This window comes from Bison bison, unplaced genomic scaffold, assembly GCF_000754665.1.
Source record: "Bison bison bison isolate TAMUID 2011002044 unplaced genomic scaffold, Bison_UMD1.0 scf7180017864328, whole genome shotgun sequence".
Lineage (NCBI taxonomy): Eukaryota > Metazoa > Chordata > Mammalia > Artiodactyla > Bovidae > Bison > Bison bison.
The window spans coordinates 339,963-362,044 of record NW_011494900.1 but is presented as its reverse complement, the minus strand read 5'-3'; the positions used below and the strand labels follow the sequence as shown (position 1 = coordinate 362,044).

The 22,082-nt window shown below is 40.7% G+C and overlaps 1 protein-coding gene across 1 annotated transcript in view; it reads right to left on the bottom strand.

Moving 5' to 3' along the window:
• PDE4D (phosphodiesterase 4D, cAMP-specific) overlaps window positions 1-20,284 on the bottom strand; it is a 1,610,544-nt gene extending 1,590,260 nt beyond the window's left edge. The window contains exon 1 of the mRNA XM_010853473.1: window positions 20,217-20,284. The gene's annotated coding sequence lies outside the window, so the exon portion shown is untranslated. The remainder of the gene's footprint in view (window positions 1-20,216) is intronic.
• Window positions 20,285-22,082: the final 1,798 nt, after the last annotated feature.

Sequence of the window (22,082 nt, the reverse complement as noted above, 5' to 3'; positions counted from 1 at the left end):
GACCCCAGGCAGATTCAGAGATGGCTTGTGATGAGATCAAAGTTAGAGATAACCTCACTCCATGGACCCTGAGGCCCCCAGACGTAAAATGACTTGCTGGCATCAACTGGCAAATAGTAGTCCCTTGTCTCCCTGAGCAGAGCTCATCCTACCAGGGGCCACTGGCCACAAGAAAAGCACAGCTAAGTTGAGTCCCCAGAGCTGAAAACACTGCCTCTGCTTCCCACAGTGCCAGGATGATGTTGAAAGGCATTGTGACCAAAGTAACCTCACCCCCAGGCTCAGGAACTTGTGCCCAGGGGGTCTGGACCAGATGCCTGGCTGGCCACTAGCTGCTAGGGACTGGGCAGCGTTCTGACTGGCTGCAGCTAGAGGATGACATGGACGATATTAGGCTGCCCTCTTATTCCTCTACTCACAAAAAAAAAAAAAATAGGACCAAATCCAAACAGCAAAATGAGGCTGATGACAGTTCTTGTAGTATCCAGCATTTTAACAAATATCCCTTAGATGATTACCTTGGTTTGGTTGATTTTATCTATTTGGGTTCAGCGAAATCCAGACTGTGCTGAACAAAACCAAGCCTGGCCACCTAGTGGTCTTATCCTCCCCAGTGGTCTTCTGCCTTAACCCAGCAGAGAGTCAAATGTGACCAAATGTCTGACAGGAGAACTGGACAAGGGCTCTCCTCTCCCATCACCCATGCAGAAAAATGCAGGGGTCAGTCAGTGGCCCCACATTCATTTGGCCAAGGCAATCAAAGGCAAGCAGTCAGCCAGCTGTCCGGTGGCATAGCTCCTTCTCTACATGGATCCATCATGAAGCTCTTACCAAACCCAAACGATGGCTATATTCCACCAACACAGATCCTTGATGAGGTCTAGAAAGACAGCCTCCACCATCTTTCCTCAATTTGAAAGCATTTTTCTTAACTCTTGAGACATCCTGTGACCTAACGGAATCAGTAGTTCACCTTGAGCCTTAAAGAACAACTGGATGAGCATCTTTAGGGAGATGGCCTAGGATCCAATAGTGATGACTGTTTTGCGTCAGGAGATGTACCTGAGTTATGTTATTTCATCCTCACAATGACCTCCCAAGGTGGGTTTGTTTTTTTTTAAATCTGTATTCAAAACATAAAGAAACAGAAGAAACAATAAGAAATAGCTCGTTTCTAGACTTGCCTGATTCTTCTGCACAATTTTGTGAACTTTCATTTTGAGTTTAAGCAGTTCTTCCAAAAAGATCAAGGAAGCAGGACAGAGGAGTCTGTCCCGAATGTTAACCTGTTTTAAAGATTGATTCCTGGCTATGGAACCAATTGGTTCCCCTCGTTCGTCCCTGGAAAAACAGCCATCTCCTGCTGACGGCCTTCTTTAGGAAGAGGATGTTTCCCACAAGAGAAAATTCTTTCCAAAACTTAGTGCTTATTTTAGGAGAGCTGAATGGATTCCCAGCCATCTTTTGCGCAGGAAGTCTGATATCCCCAAATCAAGGATAGACTCCTTGACTAAGTTTCAACAGCCCTATTGGTCATTCAAGACTCAAATCAAACAAGGAACCAGACAGCAGAAGATATGTTGGTCCAGCACATTTGTGAACACATGAATTTTTCAGCAGAAATTTGCTAATCCCTATAGTATATTTCTCTCATCTCCTTTGGAGTTTTCCCGATCAGCTTTCAGGGTTCCTGGGGCCTTTATTTGTTGACTCTGAAGATTGGACTACATGCAGCTGTTTTTTGTTTCCTGAAACAGTCACTCAGTTCAGATTAGCATACTTGCTTCTTTTCTTTTTTCTCCAAAAAAAATAAAAAAAAAAACTAATATCTGATTCCCAGAGTGAAAGCTATATCACTCAGAACTATTTTAACATTTAGTTATTATAATGCACCTTACATAACACTACATTGGGGGAAGTACATGATTCCATAGAGTATCCAAAATGGTATCTGATTCAGTACTAACTTCCTGCAAAGTTAAAGTATAGTCATTCAGTCGTGTCTGACTTTTTACAAACCAATGGACTGTAACCCGCCAGGCCCCTTCATCCATGGAATTTTCCAGACAAGAATACTGGAGTAGGTGGTTGCCATTTCCTTCTCCAGAGGATCTTCCTGACCCAAGGGTCAAACCAGGTCTCCTACATTTCAGGCAGACTCTTTACCATCTGAGCTACCAGGGAATCATTCCTGTAAGGAATTCAATAAATACACATTAACTGATTTATATTCATCAGGATGATAATGGCAATAAGAACATGAATCTACAAAGAACTTTTCTATTTTCCAAATACATCCCCAAATGTTCATTTTAAATGAATTCAAAATCTCATGGAGGTCTGGGAAGGGGCTTTTGTCCACACACATGAAGGTTTCTATCCTGGCTTTGCCACCTCTTAGCTGTGTGACCTCAGGCAGGCTCCTGAGGAAACTAAGCCTTGGCTTTCTCAACTGCAAAACATGAGTGATAATTATTCCTTCCTTGCAGAATTGATGAGAGATTTAAAGATAACATATGCCAAAGGCACAGCACAGTACCTGACACATGGCAGACATTTAGAAACAAAAAGTATCATTAAAATAAAGGACAGATATAATTATTCCCCCTTACAATTGAGGGAATTGAGGCCAAAAGAGATTAAGTAATTAGGCCAGAGCAAGGACCAAAACCCTAGCAGGTCTTCAATCCACCAAAGGAAAGAGCTCTCTATGGTTTCAAAACCTCAAGTGTGAGAAGTCAAATTATTACCAGAACATGGGTATTGATCTCTGAATCTTGAAAATAGTTGATCTGTGCTTTCAACAGCATAGAAAGCAATTAAGTCTGTCTCCATGTTAGTGTTCTCAAAGGAAGAAAGATTTGATCTCTTTTTTCATTTGAATATGAGAAAACTTTCCAAGGGTTTGATGAGTTTTATCTTTGGCCATCACTCGTATCTTTCATTCTGACTTTCTCTTTAAAATATACTGATCTTTACACTTTGGTGTGGGTCATATGCCCTTCAACTATATCTGAACAAAACAGACCCTGAAGTAGAGAAGCTTGCCACCATCAAAAGGCAAGTAGGTCACCTTATTGAAATATCTTTTAAAATGTGTAGCTTATCCCTCCAAAGCAATAATAAAGGTCATTTTAGGACCTTTTGTGGCCTCTGGTCAGTTCTAGAATATGGTTGGGATGTCATCTTGGAACTACTTTATAATAAGTTACCACATTCGGTATTATTGACAGTAATGTAAGACCTGCCTCCTGAGCTTGGGAAGTTTTCAGAACCTTACAACAGGATCAGAAATCGATGGTACTTTCCATAGCAAGCCTACCTGAGCTTCTGTGAAATTACTGAAATGAGCTACTGAGGCTGAGTATCACTCACATCTGCATCTTTTTAATGATGTAGACAGAATGTCTAGAGTACAGAATGCCAGACTATTATCAATAAAAGACCTTAGTGAACAAGAGTGAAGATGGTATTGGCATAAAAACAGAAATATAGATCAATTGATCAGAATAGAAAACCCAGAGATAAACCCACGTACATATGCTCACCTAATCTATGACAAAGGAGGCAAGAATATACAATGGATAAAAGATAGTCCCTTCAATAAGTGATGCTGGGAAAAAAGGACAGCTGCATGTGAAAGAATGAAATTAGAACATTTTCTAACACCACACACAAAAATAAACTCAAAATGTATTAAAGACTTGAATGTAAGGCCAGACACTATAAAACTCTTATTAGAGGAAAACACAGAGCACTCTCTGACATAAATCACAGCAGGATCTTTTCTGAACCACCTCCTAGAGTAATGAAAAATGAAAATTAACAAATGGGGCATAATTAAACTTAAAAGCTTTTACACAGCAAAGGAAACCATAAGCAAGATGAGAAAACAACCCTCAGAATAGGAGAAAATATTTGCAAATGAAGCAACTGACAAAGAATTAATCTCCAAAATATGCAAACAGTTCATGCAGCTCGATATTAAAAAAAAAAAATCCCAATCAAAAAATGAGCAAAAAAAGATCTAAATAGACATTTCTCCAAAGAAGACGTACAGATGGCCAATAGACACACGAAAAGACGCTCAACATCACTAATTATTAGAGAAATGCAAAGCAAAACTTCAATGAGGTATCACCTCACACAGGTCAGAATGGCCATCATCAAAAAATCTACAAACAATAAATGCTGGCAAGGGTATGGAGTAAAGGGAACCTTCTTGCACTGTTGGTGGGAATGTAAATTGATACAGCCACTACAGAGAACAGTATAGAAGCTCCTTAAAAAGCTAAAAATAGAACTACTATATGACCCAGGAAATCCACTACTGGGCATATACCCAGAGAAAAATGTAATTTAAAAAGACACATGCCCCCCACCGTGCACAGCAGCACTAATTACAATAGCCAGGACATGGAAGCAACCTAAATGTTCATCAAAATAAGAACAGATAAAGAAGATGTGGTACAACTACCACAACACTGTTAATCAATTATATTCTAATACAAAATTAAAAGTATTAAAATAAAATGTAGTACATATATACAATAGAATATTACTCAGTCATAGAAAGGAACAGAATTGGGTCATTTGTACAGATGCGGATGGACCTAGAGTCTGTCATACAGAGTGAAGTAAGTCAGAAAGAGACAAACAAATGTCATATATTAATGCATTAATGTGGAATCTAGAAAAACGGTATAGATGATCTTATTTGCAAAACAGAGACACAGACATAGAGAACAAACAAAGGGTGAATTGTGAAATTGAGACTGACATATATACAATACTGTGTATAAAACTAAGATCTTGGCATCCAGTCCCATCACTTCATGGCAAACAGATGGGGAAACAATGGAAAAAGTGACAGACTCTTTTCTCGGCCTCCAAAGTCGCTGCAGATGGTGACTACAGCCATGAAATTAAAAGGCACTTGCTCCTTGGAAGAAAAGCTATGACAAACCTAGACAGCATATTAAAAAGCAGAGACATAACTTTACCAACACAGGTCCATCCAGTCAAAGCTATGGTTTTTCCAGTGGTCATGTATGGATGTGAGAGTTGGACTATACAGAAAACTGAGCGCCGAAGAATTGATGCTTTTGAACTGTGGGGTTGGAGAAGACTCTTGAGGGTTCTTTGGACTGCAGGGAGATCCAACCAGTCAATCCTAAAGGAAATCAATCCTGAATATTCATCGGAAGGACTGATGCTGAAGCTGAAGCTCCACATAATTTGGCCACCTGATGCGAAGAGCTGACTCATTTCAAAGACCCTGATGCTGGGCAAGATTGAAGGCAGGAGGAGAAGAGGACAACAGAGGATGAGATGGTTGGATATCATCATCAACTCGATAGACATTGAGTTTGAGCAAGTTTTCGGAGATGGTGGACAGGGAAGCCTGGCATGCTGCAGTCCATGGAATCACAGAGTCAGACACGGCTAAGCAACTGAACAACAATAAGAACCTACTGTACAGCTCAGAATACCCTATGCAGTGCTCTGTGGTGATCTAAATGGGAAGGAAATCCAAAGAAGACGGATATATGTATATGTATAGCTATTCACTTTGCTGTATAATAGAAACTAACGCAACATTGTAAAGCAATTATACTCTAATAGAAATTAATTTTTATAAAAAGAATGGAGAGTGTTAGCGAGTCCAGGGCACTCCCTCTCCCACTATCTGGTAGAACACATGAAAACATGCTGTGATCTAGATGGCACACTCTACCTGCTCAAAGAATACCAATGTTGTAAATACTTGACACTCTGTCCAATAATTCTCCTTCCATTTCTTTATTCTTGGCTTTATTTTCGTTGCCTTTCTTTTGTTGTTTTGCTTTGTTAACTCTGCATTTCCTTACTATTTTCCTTGCAGGTATTTCTATTACTACCTTTATCCCACTCTTCTTTATTATCTGAAAGTATTTTCAGAAAAATCAAGTGCTACAGAATGGAAAGTTGTTATATCATTATTACTTTTCCCATCTTTATTATTTATGTCAAGACATTTTTAACGGTCTTTTGCATTTTCACTATTGTGTCTGCAACTTGTTCCTCTAGCCTTTCTCTTATCTGGTCTTTCACAGCTATTTCAGAATATGGCACACACATATTAATAATAGAAGAAAAATTGATTAACTTGTTTTCAATCTGGAAGTATCCAGTGAGTTAGGGAATATTCATTTTACATCATCTGCGGACACAACTGTCATACTCAAGCTATAGCAGAAATTCCAAAGACACAAAAGATAGGTTTCTTGGCCTTAAAGCTTTGCGCCTAGTCCAAGTGACAAGCCACATAATAAGCAACTGCAGAGGACATCTATAAGATATGCAGATAGCTAGAAAACTAGAGCACCAAGTTTGAGTTGGCAGGTAGAAATCCACAGAACGTTCCCCTAAGGTGAATTTCAAGAGGGAGAAGAGAGAGATGAGAAGTCTAGGGGAATACGGGCGTTCTATCAGACCCACCAATGTTATTGAATCATTTTCTATGGGCTTTTTCAGTCTCCTAGGGACTCTCCAGTTTTATGATTCCATTCTTACTTCTGTTCTGAATACATTACAAAAGCTGCCTTGGAACTTTAGAAAGCTCTAATATGTCTTACTCTACACAGTACATTCTTGTTTGTTGCGTTATTTCCATGACCTTGCATATTGCTTTGGTATAACTACCAAAAGCAACTCCTTGCTTGTCTAGTTCTTTCAAGTTTTTCAGGTCTGTTTAGGTCTGTATTTTTAGCATGACATGTGAAAGGCAGGATTTTTTAAAAAGCGGTTCTATGGCATCTGCTGTTTGTGGGACATGGTGTGGCCCAGCAACTTTGAGACTTTATCTTGGCCCTCACCAAGGCTCTGTACTGTCCCTCAGGCAGTTTCATTCTCTCTGTAAAAAAAAAAAAAAAAAAAGAAGAAGAGGTTCTAAAACAGCCTCCTCCACACCTAAATGGAGATGCCAAAGCAAAATGCTCTAAATACAGTCTGAATCTGTATTTAGATCAGATTTAAGTTCTAAACCTGGAATAGAATTATTTCCACCACCTTTTCCCAAAAGCTGCATCTTCTTTTTCAAATTTATTTGCCATTTCAGTTGATGTAGGGACTTTAACTTAAAAGTTAATAATCATCATGACAAGCAAAAAAGGGGGAGCATGTTTAAATAAGAAGTCAGATTCCCAATATCACACAGACTGCCAACAGGAGAGCTCACCTAAACCAAAGCATGAAATGCTCATCAGTCTGCTCTGTAGGAAACATACATCTTATTCCACAACATTTGCAATGTCAAATTCAAATGCCCAAATGGAATTAATATAAATCTTATATCATGTGCACAAAGATGTACTTGATTGGTCATCCCAGAAAGTGAAGGGGATGTTTATAACTCTAAGGAGAGACAGGAAGGAAGTATAGTAAGATGGCATACAAAGAGGAGACTCAGGCAGCCAGGGAAAAGATCAACTTTTTCACATTGTTCTGAAGTCCAGTCAGTCATGGCCACTAGCACTGTTCCTCACCCTCCACTTACAACAGGGCTCACTTTCTGATGCTTTGTTGCATTCAGGAATTTCATGTCAATTGCATGCTTATTTCTAACCATGTAAATTTCATATAATCCAATTTTCACCCATGTAACTGGGCTTAAAGGAAATAATATTAAAATAAATCATTCATCTCCCTGGCTATCTATCCTTTCTCCACCCAACTCTCTTTAGATTGAAGGATGGAGAGCTGTCGATCCCAGGAAGCATGTCAAGGTACATTTTCCTCTGCTAGGAGACACTGAGTGCTCCATAGTACAGCCATGGGATTTGCACACTACAAGCCAGTATCTTATTTGCCTGGTTCTTTTCATCAGGAAAATTTCATCAGCAAATTTTCATCAGGAAAATTTTCAAGGCCTGATGCTGATGGACCTACCTTGGAGCAAATTTCAAAGCCAGACCTTATATTTATGAAAATAAAATACACATAGTACTTCAATTACAAATATCTACTTTGAATTCCAATTTACATGTAAAAATGTTTATCCTATAAATCCTAGGCTTGATTTTTGACTCAAAGAGTATCCTGATCTTGTCCTGAGCCACTTCCTTGAGGTGTCATTTTAATTCAGCCCTGCATTCACACTTTTATAAATCAAGTTCTACCATCTTTTCTAATATACATATCTCTTTGCTAGTTGACAAGCTCTGGGAGAAATTAAAAGTCACCCTACCTGGCTCCAAAACAGCCTGGCATCAGCTGGCAGGCCCACAGAACCAACCCAGTTTGCATCATCTTCACCAAAGCTTTCCAAGTACAGACGTGAGCCTGCTGATACCAGAGTGGATTAGGATATTCCCGCTCTTTGCGTACAGTCTGGACACAGTTCCAGACCTGACCATCCCATATCTGCACGTGCTCTTGTACACATGTGCACACACACACACACACACACACATGTACACATGCAAGGAAACATGAACACCTGTCACACCTGCTTCTGACACAGCAGGAAAATACTTGTGAAATCCCCAAGGTAATAAATGTAAAAATTAACACAAAAGTACTGGGGTTCCCTGATGGCTCAGACAGTAGAGAATCTGCCTGCAATGCAGGAGACCCCAGTTTAATCCCTGGGTCAGGAAGATCCCCTGGAGAAGGGAATGGCAACCCACTCCAGTATTCTTGCCTGGAGAATCCCATGGACAGAGGAGCCTGGCAGGCTACAGTCCATGGAGTCATCAAGAGTCGGACACGACTGAGCGACTAAGCACACAGCACAACACAAAAGTACTGCTGAGGCTCTGAGGTTTGGAAGAGAGTATTCCATGAATGCTGCTTCTGACTTCCAAAAGGAAAAACAGAGGTAAAGAAACAAGGGTCACCATAATTGAAAAAGACACATGTACACCAGTGTTCATTGCAACACTAATTACAACAGCCAGGACATGGAAGTAACCTAGATGTCCACTGACAGATGAATGGATAAAGAATATTATTCCATCATAAAAAGGAAGAAAAGTGGGTCATTAGAGTAATGTGGATGAACCTAGAGTCTGTCACACAGAGTGAAGTAAGTCAGAAAGAGAAAAGCAAATATCATATATTTAGGTATATGTGTGGAATCTAGAAAAATGGTACTGATGAACCAAGTTACAGGGCAGGAATAGAGATGCAGACATAGAGGATGGGCTTGTGGACACAGCAGGGGAAGGAGAGGGCGGGACAAACTGAGAAAGTAGCATTGACATATATACACTGCTATATATAAAACAGATGGCTAGTGGAAAGCTGTGTAGCACAGGCAGCTCAGTGGTGCTCTATGATGGTGCTCTATGATGACCGAGAGGGGTGGGTGGAGGTAGTGGGAGGGGGGCCCAAAAGGGCAGGAATGTATGTACACTTATAGCTGATTCACACTATTATATAGCAGAAACTAACACACTATTATAAAGCAATTACCCTCCAACTTAACAAACCCTATGATAAGCCATGGGAGCTTCCCAGGTGGCACAGTGGTAAAGAATCTGCCTGCCAGTGCAAGAGACACAATAAACATGGGTTAGATCCCTGGGTTGGGAAGATCCCCTGGAAGAGGAAATGGCAACCCACTCCAGTATTCTTGCCAGGATAATCCCATGGACAGATAATCCCTGAGGGGCTACAGTCCACAGAGTCCCAGAGTCAGATATGACTGAGCAACTGAGCATGAGCATGATAAACCATAATGGAAAAGAATATTTTTAAATGAATATAAATAGATACATATATATGCTGCTGCAGCTGCTGCTAAAATTGCTTCAGTCGTGTCCGACTCTGTGCGACCCCATAGACGGCAGCCCACCAGGCTCCCCTGTCCCTGGGATTCTCCAGGCAAGAACACTGGAGTGGGTTGCCATTTCCTTCTCCAGTGCATGAAAGTGAAAAGTGAAAGTGAAGTCGCTCAGTCGTGTCCGACTCGTACTCATAGCGACCCCATGGACTACAGCCTACCAGGCTCCTCCATCCAAGGGACTTTCTAGGCAAAAGTACTAGAGTGGCTTCCCACTGCCTTCTCCGAGATACATATATATACACATACATATAACTGAATCACTTTGTTGTATAACAGGAATTAACAGCATTGTAAGTCAACTATGAAAGTGAAAGTGAAAGTCACTTAGTCCTGTCTGACTCTTTGTGATCCCATGGACTATACAGTCCATGGATTTCTCTAGGCCAGAATACTGGAGTGGGCAGCCTTTCCCTTCCCCAGGGGATCTTCCCAACCCAGGTATTGAACTCAGGTCTCCTGCATTGCAGGCGGATTCTTTCCCAACCCAGGGATCGAACCCAGGTCTCCCACATTGCAGGTAGAGTCTTTACCAGCTGAGCCACAAGCAAAGCCTGTACGTCAACTATACTTCAATACAAATAAACAAATAAGAAAAAATAAAAATGAAAAAAGAAACAAGGATCACATGAATATCTGAAACTAAGTAGTACAAATAGGAGTAAAAAGGCTGAGGCTGCCAAAGAAAAGCAGGCAGCATTTAAATTTCTTTTTTAAAGATCAGTGAAAGAACAAAAAGAAGAGGAGAGAGGCAAGAACTGGAAAGGGGTTTGAGTACAAAAGTTTAGTCCGAAATGACACCAAGGAAAGAAAAGCAGCCTGTAATTGAACAAACGTGAAATAACTGAGTTTCCATTTGAACTTTAAGCCAAAACCAGTGATGAGACTTTTTGAAATGTGGACACTGAGAGAAATGGGCAGAAACATCACTTAAGTAAATCAAAGTGCAAATGGACAACATATTATTTAACATTTTTTCAGGTTATAAAATATATAGTCATTTAGAGAATTTGAAAAATACAAAAAAAAAAAAAAAAAAAGGAGAAGAAGGAAAGAACTACCTGTACTAAGGAGATAACCTCTGTTAATATACATTCTTCTGGTCACATATATGCAAATTATGATCACACTATATATGCTGTGACTTTTTTTTACATGGTATCTTGTCATAGTTTTCATTATATTAAGCCATCTTAATGAAATCAACAACTTTTAAACATTTACTTTGATTCTTAGTTTGTATATTCTGTAGGATAATGCTTCATACATAGTATTTTTTCCTGAGTTCCTAATTACTTCCTTAGAGTAGAATTGTGAAGGTTAAATTTGGTACCTGGTTCAAAAGCTTCCAAATGTCTTTTTAGAAATTTTGTGCTAATTTACACTGCCATAGGTTAGTTTGTTTTGCTACACCCTGGTCAGAAATTCAGAGAAGGCAATGACACCCCACTCCAGTACTCTTGCCTGGAAAATCCCATGGACGGAGGAGCCTGGTGGGCTGCAGTCCACGGGGTTGCGAAGAGTCAGACACGACTGAGCGACTTCACTTTCACTTTTCACTTTCATGCACTGGAGAAGGAAATGGCAACCCACTCCAGTGTTCTTGCCTGGAGAATCCCAGGGACGGGGGAGCCTGGTGGGCTGCCGTCTATGGGGTCGCACAGAGTCGGACACGACTGAAGTGACTTAGCAGCAGCAGTCAGAAATTAACATTTTCTTAACATTAAAAATTCTCTACTAAAGTGATAGCACAAAATACAATGTCAAATGCACTATTACCCCTAATTCAGTTTACTACTTATGGTACAAAGTAAACTTCTGAATATGCATATAAGTTCTTACACTTTTTCAGAATCATGAACTCCTTTGAGAATCAGCTGAAAAATAGGAAACTCAAAAAAAAAAAAAAAAGCTCAAATACAGCAAATAGGCCTCTTAGAGCTCATATCTGAACAGTCTCAGACTCACTTCTAAACATCAAATCTGTGGAATTTCTGGAAGACAAGCTCATTTGTAAGCCTAGACCCAATAACCATTTAAAAACATAGAACACCCATGGTTTAGTGGGAAAGGACTCAATCTGAGCCATGGGACCTGGTTTCTGACTCAGCACTTCATCTAAACACGCTTAGGTCCTTATCACGTACTAGGCCTCTAGGATCCTTTCTGGAGCTTAAGATAAGACCAACCTTCACTGACACGTTGTTCAGATCCCTACTCTGCGGACAGCCTGTGGTTGTTTTCTGTATCTAGGCTGGGTTTCTTTATGTTCAGAACATCAAGAAACACAACATCTTGACTCTGTGTGACGTCCACTCCATGAATACAAAGTTATGTCAATACTGCTGATTTCACAATTCTGATGGCCTTCCAAGGTAGATTGGGAGCTCCAGTGCAGCACAAGGTTGAGTCTGACTCAACTGCGCCTGACTTATTTAATCCATTCCCCAGTAAACGTCTGTTAAAATAAACCAATCTAAGCAGAACAGAAAAGAGTGTCTTCCACAACCAGATAAAAGTAGTCCTACTTTGTTTGGGTTGACTCTAAATCTACAAAATGTTTAAAAGTACACATTCGTTGGCCATCTTTTCAGCTTAAACAAAATGTTTTTATACATTTGATTCTTGTTCTTCATAATAGTTACGTTCTACAAAGTTCACTGGAAACACTGAAATAGTAAATACTGAACAATTATTCTTAGGGGGAAGATAGGTTCTTGTGAGTCTCTGGTCATAACATTTTCATCAACCAATCAACACATGATCTTATTTTATGTGTGTGGTTGTTTAAAGACACCTTAATTAATATATATTGTTAATTCATTAGCATTGAAATGCTACAGCCAATAGCACCATAGCTCAGGCCTGAATAAAGCTCATCTGACACACGTTAGATGTGTGCATGTTTCTTGCATTTTTCTTCTGCAAGACACATTACAGACTCCTTGTGTTTGAGAACACTAGACAGCAATTCAACACTACATTTGGGGGTCATTGTAAACAGTAAAATCACCATAAAAAGCAAAAAAATACAACATTAAATATATCAAGAAAAGGATACTTGTTTACAGTTGAGAGCTGGAACAAGAAGGCAGACATCATCTGGTTAGAAATTGAATAAATGCTTATGGTATTAGGGTTCTCCACAGAAGCAGAATCAACAGGAGATGTTGGTTATAACAGGATATATTAAAAGGAATTGGATCATGCAATTATGGAAGCTGAGAAGTCTGACAAGTCAGAGGCCCAGGAAGCCAGTGGTATAGTTCTGAGAACTGGAGGGTCAATGGTGTAAGCCTCAGCAAAGGACAAAAACCTAATGTTTCAGCTCAAGCAGTCAGGCAGAGTCAATCTCCCTTCCTTCACCTTTTTGTTCTGCTCAAGCATCAACAGATTGGATGGTGGCCACTCTCCTTGCAGAAAGCAATCTGCTTTACTCAGTCTACCAATTCCACTGTTCATCTTAGCTGGAAACACTCTGTCAGACACACCCAGAAATAATGTTTAGCCAAATATCTGGGTACTCTGCAATCCAGTCAAGATGACACACAAAATTAACCATGTTTAATGGTTTAATTTTAATTTTAATTAAGAATGCAGAATTTATGCCATTGGCTTATGTGTTCACCAAGTATATACCTTTATAAAATCCAAAAAAAGTGATGTTATTTTAAATTATTTATTTCATAAAGAATCATTCTCCTACCAGATATCATCTCCCAATACAATATACTGTTCTATGAACAAAGATAGCAGCAATATTATACTATATAAAGAATAATAATAACAATAATGGACACAACATATATCATGATATAAGTTAAATAAGCAGAGTGACACCTTATATGCAAAGTACATCATATGAAATGTTGGGTTGGATGACTCACAAGCTGGACTCAAGAATGCTGGGAGAAATATCAACAACCTCCAATATGTAGATGATACCACTTCAATGGCAGAAAGTGAAGAGGAACTTAAGAGCCTATTGATGAGGTGAAAGAGAAGAGTGAAAAACCTTCAACATTCAAAAAACAAAGATCATGGTATCTGACCCTATCACTTCATGGCAAATAAAAGTAGAAACAGTGTCAGATTTCACTTTCCTGGGCTACAAAATCAATGTTCCTTTGGAAAAATAGCTATGACAAATCTAGGCAATGTATTAAAAAGCAGAGATCACTTTGCCAACAAAGATCCATATAGTCAAAGCTATGGTTTTTCCAGTAGTCATGTATGGATGTGAGAGTTGGACCATAAAGAAGGCTGAGCGCCAAAGAATTGATGCTTTTGAACTGTGGTGTTGGGGAAGACACTTGAGAGTCCCTTGGACAGCAAGGAGATCAAATCAGTAAATCCTAAAGAAAATCAACCTTGAATATTCATTGGAAGGAAAGGTGGTGAAACTGAAGCTCCAGCCACCTGATGCAAAGAGCCAATTCATTGAAAAAGACTCTGATACTGGGAAAGATTGAGGGCAAGAAGAGAAGGGGATGGCAGAGGATGAGATGGTTGGACGGCTTCACCGACTCAATGGACATGAGTTTGAGCAAACTCAGGGAGATGGCGAAGGACAGGGAATCCTGGCATGCTGCAGTTCATGGGGTCACAAAGAACTGGACATGACTTAGCAACTGAACAACAGCAACATATATCACGATACTAACTCATTTCTCACCCCATTTATTCTTTTTTTAATTTTATCCTTAAAAACAGCATTTTAAAGTAGAAATTATTGACCCCATTTTACAGATGATAAAACTAATGCAGAACTTCTCTGGTGGTCCAAGGGCTAAGACTCCAAGCTCCCAATGCAGAGTAGTTTCCAACTTTATATCAAAACCACAATGTCTTATTTAACATACTTTATAAGTATCAATATGTGAGGGAGTCTTACTCTTCATTCTTTTTCTTTAGGACTCTATTGACTATTCTTAGCTAATTTTATTTCCATTTAAATTTTAAAATAAGAATGTCACTCTCCATTAAGAAAATAAGAGCTGCTGGCATTTTGTGATAGCATTGACCTTTTTACGGAAGAACTGACAACCCTATGACATACAGGTATCTCTACCTACATAGAATCTTTCCATCCATGAGCACAGTATAGTCCTCCATTTATTTGGATCTTCTTTAATTTCTTTCAAAAACATTTCCTAAACTACTAATGTATGGCATTAGAAATTAGTAAAGTCATTTCTTAGAGGGAATTAAGGGAGAATAATTATCAGGAAAGAGTATAAGGGGAAAGATAAACTGTTTTACAGATAATATGCTATTCTTGACCTGAATTTCTTTTTTTGTTTAAGAAAAACTCCCTGAAAATGTAACAGATGGCCACAATCATCTTTCATGTATGATGTATGGATAACATGTAAGGGCTCAAAAGGCAATCACTAGATCCTGGATAATACTCCAGATTAAGGTTTTTCAAATCACAGGTTATATGCTTAGTGGGTTACAAACAGCCTTAATTTCAGATAGAAATTGTCAAGATTAAGCATCATTTCATGACAATTTTACTTAAGTTATGCACACATGTATCCACACACACAGAGATATGTACATATGTATGGAGACTACAATGTAAAATCTGTTTCTTATTGTTGACTACAGTAAAAAAATATTTGAAAAACCATGCTCTGGGAACTATTTTCCAACAGAATTCCAAGTGTGATTACATGGTATAATGCCTGGTACCTACCATGGCAAGTATTTTGTGGCTATGTCATTTTCCTTTTAGCTTAGACATAAACCTTAGATTTGAGAATACTTTGTGATAGAACAGAATTGAATAAGAGTTAATGGTGAAAACTGGAGGTTATGCATGAGCTAACTGAGGGAAAACATGAGAACAACAGGGTAAGGCAGGCAGCCGGAACCCAGTGTCTTCAAAGAGGACATAAAGGACAACGGAGCGTTAGCCCCGGAAGGATATTAGAGGCTCAGAGGGCATATTAGAAGGGGACAAGGTGCCGCAGAGGCAGTGAGTGAAGATCAAGGGCAGCTGTCTGAGGAGGTATTTCCTGGGCCTCCTCCTGGCTCCTGTCTACTAGTCCCTTTCTGAAAACACTCCTGAGCTGCACTTCTGCTTTTTACCTGCTTTGGTCTTCTAGCCTCTCCCTCAGTGGCTGAACTGTCACCAAGTCTGGCTCTCCATCTCTTCCCTGAAGAACCACCCTAGCTCTCTGCTTTAGGGCCACCATCTCCCACAGGATGTCTCCCAGCCAACCGCAGCTGGGGTTTAAGCAAAAAAAGATGAGGCCTTTAAAACATGAAATGGAGAGCAGCTTGAACCTGAACTCCTGGGCTTGCACAATCTCAACCAGAAGAATCCTCAACCAGAGCAACCATTTCCATATGGCACAGCAATTGGTGAAAGAGACAGAATTACCACAAAAAATAAAATAATGATAATAATAAGACAATATTTGTTGAGCATCTGTTTTATGCCAGGCATTGTTCCAAGCATCTTACATGAATCAACTCATTAAATTTTCACAGTAACACTGAGGTAGGTAATGTTTTCCCCATTTTGCAGGCAAGGTAAATGAGATACGGAGTTTTTAAGTAACTGGCACAGTCTCACAGATGCAAAGATGTGGAGAATTTAGAAGGGAACTAAGAGCCAACTTTGAAGGAACCAAGAAAGAAGAGAATATTAAGTATCTTCTTGACAAAGTGGGACTCAGTGATTTTTCAGGGTCACTTTAGTTTGCCTTTTGTTATCACTATGAGTTCACACACACTCAAGGCAGATAGATGCTTGGACTCCAGCGGCTTCACTTGTCAACTTTTGTATGGGGAAATGTCCAGTGCCAATCTCAGAGAGGATACTTTTCTCTTCAAAAGATACTGCTTTTGTAGCTTCCAAACTAGGGCCCTCATAATAAAATGTTGAACAATTTCTCGGGACTCACCAAGACACTAATCTGAAAAAAGACAAGAAGGCTTAACGTCAGCTGACTACAATTCACCCTAATGATTTGAGACAGGTCAGTCCCCTAACTTATTTGGAGAAACCCAGGAAAAAGGCTGGTAGGCAGAAGGTATTTGGAAGAGCAACAAAATAAACCATTTAACCTATGCATCCAAAACTACTAAGGAAAAAAAAAAAAGTCATCAAAATCCCAAAGCCCACTTGATAAATGGAGCTAAAATCAAACAGCTGGGTTAAATGTTGATAATTAGATTTTGGCTTCTCCATCAGGCTTTTCAAAGAACTTAAAAAAAAAAAAAAAAAAATCACTCAAAGATGGGAAGATTAGAAAGAGAGGTCTATTACTAAGTCTTACCAACAAATTTGAAAAACTTACTAAAAAAGAGAAACCTTTCAGCCTGACATTTAGACATTTGCTTATGTGATGTCCACTCTCCCATTAGAGTTCTGATCTAAATTTAGTAGTTTAAAAAGAACCAAGTCTCTCCTCCTACCCATTTCCAAATGCCAGCTAAGAAGGCCTTTCTCAGACTATTTGCATCCTCAAGAAACTTTAAAAAATTTAAGAACAAAAAGGTCAGAAAGTTCAAACACAGTATGCAGTCTCGCCTTCCTAAAATGGCCATTTGGTTAAAATCTATGACAATGAAAGAGTTAAAGTTCTGCACTGTTTAAGAACAACCGGTTGACCTTTAAATCTGCTGGTTTGAATCCAATCACCTTTCAACAAGCATGAACTCTGGCACGAAGTGTACTAACACCAATTATTTTCATAGTGTACATGACAGAGCTCACAGTGTCCTGTTTAGAAAAAAAATAAAGTAATACATACTCATTTTCCAAAAGCCAGACTTAGAGGCCGAGTGTCTCTGTTGGCAAGGATTGTCCTTCTGTAACTATCTCGAAAAGTGCTGTTGGAGAAGGCCTTTCCTGAAAAAATCACAGTTTCTCAATGAAAGTAACTTTTCCATGTTGTTTAAATTGTTTAATGAAATGGTTTCTCCCAACTTTCAAAGGTAGCCGACAAATTAGGTGTTCATTCCTTCCCCCAGGGTATCTTCCCAACCCAGGGATTGAATCCATGTCTCTTATGTCTCCTGCATTGGCAGCCAGGTTCTTTACCACTAGCATCACCTGGGAAGCCCAAGTTAATTACTACAGTTAAGAGCTTTGCGTTCCACATAGGTACGAGAAAAACTTTTGTATCCCTGGGCAAAATGCTGACTCTTACTTTGAGCAAAGGCATGAACATTCTGGGACTCAAAACCAAGCAGTTAATAACCTCAACACACTTTATATACTCAACGCAAAACTTGGCTTCTAGCTGATTCATGATCTTTACTTTGTTTACTGTTTAATTTTCCGTATTACTGCATTGTTCATGACTGTTCTTCTACTCTAATTCTCTGTTGAAATAAAACCCATCCTTCAAATCCTGAAGAAGTAAAAAAAAAAAAAAAAGGTGTTGAGTGTCTACTCCTTAAAATGATTCTCTGCTTTTTGAAAGTAATTCCCATGAGGTTCTTTTCAGTGGTCATATTCCTTCATGCCTTCAAAATAGAATCCAGTTTACAGAAATTCTGTCCTGGACTTTTTAAGAGCAGATGGCATGGTTGCTTTTCTGTAATGCACAGAGAGAGGAGCTCTCTCCAGAGGCCTGTGGCCTGCGACCAGACAGCCTCTGGTCAATTGCAAAACTGTGTTCTCGTTTATCTTCTACCCCCAGGCCCCCTCTGTGTGTCATCCCACCCCATTTCTGTCAGTCAGCTGCAGGGAATACTAACCCCACACCTGGGCCATATCAAGCCTGAGTGTGCTTTCAGGGACTGAGGCTTCTGAGCTTCCTTCCCAAATCCTCCTCTCTCAGCATCTCTTGCGCCGGTGAGATTTCTGCTAGCTGGGTCCACATTTGCCAGTCCCTCCTCGCCACGATATTTGGTTGCCCTCTTTCACTCCCTGCTATGTGACAGTCCAGAAGGAGAATGGTCAGGATCTCACAGCCTTGTGGGCAGTGGCCCCAAGCCAGTGCCCAGACCACTGCCCTCACAGGCACTTCTGCTCTGGGGCTGAGGGGGGAGGGGCTGGATTCAGGAAGAGAGGGCACTGCCTGCCTTGGCTACTGCTCACAGTCCGTATCAGGAGGACATCTGCCAGCCCTGGTGCTAAGGTCCCTTGGAGTTTACTATCTATCGGGACAACCTGGTCATGTGACTCGCCCTGAGGACACCTCTGAAATCAAAGGAACGTTCCCAGAGCCCTGGCATAGCAGGGTTATTCCACAGACGTGCCAGGCAAGATGGGCAGCCAAGGCTTCCACAGGCCTTGCTCTCTGTCCTAATTCTCATGCCTTCCTAAGAAGCCAGAGCAACCTTACCAGCTTCTAAGCAGCCACAATTTCCGATCCCTTTTTTCTGCATCCAGAACTGAAGCACTGTTAAAGTCCAGATACTCACCATCAACCTCAACTTAACAACTGATTCCCCTTCTACTCATCTGCCTTGCCAAGATTTGGGGAACAGGGAAAATCAAAGTATCTTCTTATGTTAAATACCATCCTCAGCCCAACAACCAGCAGAACTCTCATCACCTGAGTACGTGTGAACCAGCACTACACCTGCGCCCGACTCTCTTAGTTATGCCCCTTGCACGCAGGAAATAACTCCCTTGGTCACATCATTCTAAAGTCTGTAACACAAAAAGAGACCTGAAGTCCTATGTGCTTGAAGAATTGCACAGCCATATCCTTAGTTAACATTTTCTGTTTTACTCATCAGGGTTCACAGCCACCATTTACCCTCCTTTCCGTCAGCATCCTAAAGGCCATGCTACTGCTACTGCTACTAAGTCACTTCAGTCGTGTCGACTCTGTGTGATCCCATAGAGAGCAGCCCACCAGGCTCCCCCGTCCCTGGGATTCTCCAGGCAAGAACACCGGAATGGGTTGCCATTTCCTTCTCCACCTAAAGGCCATAGCCACTACCAGAAAAGCAATGTGGTTTGGGGGGAAAAATATCAGGAGATACCCGAAGACAAAAGATTGAGGATTCAGGCTCAGAATTGTTATTAACTGAACGACTTTGGCAAAGACAGTACAATTCACTGCAACCTCAGTCTCACCTTCTATAAAATGGGGATTGTAATAGCCACCTCAGAGGGTGCTATGAAAGAAGCAATAAGGTGATAAAGTGAACATAATTTTGAATTATGAACAGAGAAAGAGGAAAAGAAGAGAGAGGAGGGGAAGAAAAACTGAAAAGTTCAGCTTCCCACCAGCAAGCAAAATGAAGTGTTCAGACAGGAAGCCTGAACAAGATAATACAAACTGTAATACTCTCAGGAACTGTCAAAGGAAGAAGCTACTGTAATCTCCAAATCTGGTCACGAGCTCGGTCTGAGCAGCACATTTTGACCCCCTACCCGGATGCCCGGGTGCACTAAAGGTTTGGGACTAACCTGCAGGAAAAGAGCAGAAACATTCCTCAAAGAGCAACTGAAGGACAAACTTCGAGAGCGCGGGGAGGCAAACACCTCACACCATGAACTTACTTATCCCTTCGTGAGTTCACCTTTGGGAGAAAATTCCAGCTTTGTGTTTTCTTCTGGGCCCTACTCAAAAGGGAAGTTCTGCTCAGAGGCCTGAAATAGAAAACAGGAAGTCAACAGAACTGATTTTCCTAACTCCTCAAATGTAAATCACTGTATTTGCTATGGATAAGAACTACCTGTCTTTTTCAAAGGAGGTCACGTGCCAATTGTGTACAGAAAACATCCTACTCCAGGGAAAAAAGGAACAACACATCAGCTTTCTTCCTAAAAGGAGGATGGAGGCAGAGCTGCATTGACAGTGAAGTAGATAGAGGCTAGCAAGGGTGTTCCCATCAGAGCCAAACTGCCACTAAAAGTAATGAAGTGTCCCACTCTGACGCTCAGACACTATTTTCTTCTACAGTCACTTCTCTGTAGCCACTTCTGAAGGAGGCAGTGACTCAAGTGGCTCTCCTCCCAACTTCCTCATCATGGTACATGGTACTAATATTGTCTTAGAGTCCCATGTTTGAAACTTGCAAGTTGAAACTCCAAGCTCCACCCCCACACCTACCCCTTTAGTCAATTTCCATCCTATACCATCAGGTCCATCTCATGTATGTCAGACACAAATTCAACTGGTTCTGCCATCACGGCTCGACTCTGGTTTGCCACATCCTGTCATTTTCTCAGCCATCTCTGGTCTGAATCCTTAGCACCTCAATCTTCCTGCCTTCTCTCTTTTACAAGACTGCCAGATGAATCTTTCCAGCAGACGCACTAACCTAGAGAGCTCTGCTGAGACCGCTTGTGAGTACTTTAGATTTGATCAGGAGGTATTAGGGGGCTGTGGCAGACCTTGGGGCCTGGGAACTGCTCACATTATTCCCCAGCCCCAAGGTCTGCCATAGGCCCCCAGTACCTCCCGATCAAACCTGAAGTACTCACAAGTGGTCTTAACAGAGCTCGCTAGCTCAGTGTGTTTTAGCAGAAAGTGCCCCAGCCTGGGTGTCTGACGGATTGAGGAAGAATCTGTCTTAGGTGAGCTTTACTATGACATGGCTGTGTGAATGTGAGCAAATTATGAAACTTCTCTGCACTTCGCTTTCCTCATTTGTGGAATGAAAATGATTACAGCCACCTACATAGTTATTAAGGGACTAAGAGGGATAATGCATACAAAGCAGTCACAGTGGGCTCCAATAAGAAGAGTAGCTAATGCTTATGGAGTGCTTGCTACATCCTGGGCTCTGTTCTGAGTGCCGCACATGTGTTTATGCACGTATTTTTATCATCCTCATTTGAAGAAGAGGAAATTGAGGTAAGAGAAAGTGAGGTCACTGAAACCACATAATGAATCAGTAGAGGAGCCCGCGTTTGCAGTCAAGCAGTCTGATTCCAGAGCCTGCACACTCAATTCCAGGATCCCCCACCCCCTGTAGCACGTACCGACTGCCACAGCCCACATGCCCACCCCAGTCCTCCCCGTCTGCCCTGTACCCCCATGGAGTGTGTGCTGCATTCTCTCTCCAATCTCACCTGACATCTTGAAAGAAGCAGTTACTATATCTTCTCTATACTCAAGTATACCATCTCTTTCCTCTTTTTATCTTGTCCTCACTTATATATCAGCTTGTTTCCCACTTCTTTCTATCATCTAATTCTAGAAATTGCATCTGAAAAACAGACATCCCCCAATTCCAGAACGTCCTGAAACAATCATGTTATTTCCATCAACACTGCAGCTGCCATTACCAAGTCAAATCTCCTAAGTCCCAGTTGTTTATCCAACAA